The following is a 1,919-nucleotide window of genomic DNA, read 5'->3' as shown; positions in this document are numbered from 1 at the left end:
TTATGAATCTTTTTATCACTCACTGCCCATAGCAATTAAAAGTGTCTTTAACCTAGATTCAGAGCAACACAGATCTACAGATATAAACATAAATATCTAGAAAGGAGTTAGACATGGCCAATTTACATAACAAGAAGAATAGGATCCTTCATGCTTCTGACTTCCCAAGCCATGGTTTTTTTTTATTGCTTGTTATGTTTTTTAGAGTCCAATTTACAAATATCAATTCTGAATTCCCTTCTGGGGAGTAGGCCCCAAATCCATTCAAGAAGTGGTTGGTTACCTACGTAACAGCTGTGACATTATTGTACTAATGGACATATTTTACCAGCAAGTCAGATTCTGAAGGCGGTGAGAGGGTAAAACCGACTACTATGCTCGGAAGCGATTAGTGATCCAAGACAAAAATAAATACAACACACCCAAATACAGAATGATAGTTCATGTAACTAACAGAGACATCATCTTCCAGATTGCCTATGCTCATATAGAAGGGGATATTATAGTCTGTGCCGCGTATGCACACGAACTGCCGAAATACGGTGTGAAAGTTGGCCTGACAAACTACGCTGCCACCTATTGTACTGGCCTGCTGCTGGCCCGCAGGCTTCTCAGTAGGTTTGGTATGGACAAGATCTATGAAGGCCAAATGGAGGTGACTGGAGATGAATACAATGTGGAAAGCATCAGTGGTCAGCCTGGGGCCTTCACTTGCTATTTGGATGCAGGTCTTGCTCAAACTACAACTGGCAATAAAGTTTTTGGGGCCCTGAAGGGAGCTGTGGATGGAGGCTTGTCTATTCCTCATAGTACCAAACGATTCACTGGTTATGATTCTGAAAGCAAGGAGTTCAACACAGTGGTACATCATAACCACATCATGGGTCAGAATGTTGCAGACTACATGAGCTACCTAATGGAGGAAGATGAAGATGCTTACAAGAAACAGTTCTCTCAGTACATAGAGAACAACGTTACTCCAGACATGATGGAGGAGATGTATAAGAAAGCCCATGCTACTATAGGAGAGAATCCAATCTATGAAAAGAAGCCCAAGAGAGAAGTGAAGAAGAAGTGGAAGAGACCCAAAATGTCTCTTGCCCAGAAGAAAGATCGGGTTGCTCAAAAGGAGGCAAGCTTCCTCAGAGCACAGCAGTTTTCTATGAAGAGATTTTAATAAAGATAATAAACTTATTGACCAAGCAAAAAACGAAAAAGAAAAAAAAAAGAATGGTTGATGACTTACAAAAGCTACATACCTAGAACTCTCTGCCTAAATTTCATGCAGCTCCACATGTGTTTTCTCCCCAGCAATTGCTTATTGCTATTTTACCCTCTAGCTGGGGCTTGAGGCATCTTGTTGCTTTCTTGACATCCTGAAATACCTAAGTTGCATTTACTTCCTGGGTCATTTGAATCTTTTTTTTTTTTTCCCTCCAGTAGAAAATGTTTCAGTTTTACACACAACCAAGTTTCGGCAGTAGAACATGCATAATAAAAAGGCACATTCAAGTGATGATTGTAAAATAGCATTTCTTCACACCACATTAGATTCTCTTATGAAAATTCATGACAAGTGTTTCTTACCAGTAGGACAGCAAAATCTTTTCCTTTACTCTGTAATACTTTTTCATTACTGATGATAACTGTGAATTCACTCGTTTCTAATTTGTATAAGGAAAAGAATAACAAAATGCATTATTCTCTCCAATAAGGGTTCTTCAAACAACAGTTTTCTAATCCCTCACCATCCTGTTACATTCTGATTATAACTTAGGGTTCATCTTTCATGAAAGCAAAACAACATAGATATAATTGTACAGTTTCCTATACTCATACAGATATTCTTACTCAGTAACTTATTCAAGAAATATAAAAGTTCCAAATAATTTTAGCTCAAATGGCTCACATGTCTACAT

General features: G+C 38.3%; 1 pseudogene; it reads left to right on the top strand.

Moving 5' to 3' along the window:
* Window positions 1-313: 313 nt before the first annotated feature.
* On the top strand, window positions 314-1,177 carry LOC121432331 (annotated as a pseudogene).
* The last annotated feature ends 742 nt before the right edge of the window (window positions 1,178-1,919 follow it).

Source organism: Microtus oregoni, unplaced genomic scaffold, assembly GCF_018167655.1.
Source record: "Microtus oregoni isolate MIOR12 unplaced genomic scaffold, Mior012 000034F_ref0000314, whole genome shotgun sequence".
Classification (NCBI taxonomy): Eukaryota; Metazoa; Chordata; class Mammalia; order Rodentia; family Cricetidae; genus Microtus; species Microtus oregoni.
The sequence above is the reverse complement of the archived record's forward strand: the minus strand, read 5'-3'. Positions and strand labels throughout refer to the sequence as shown.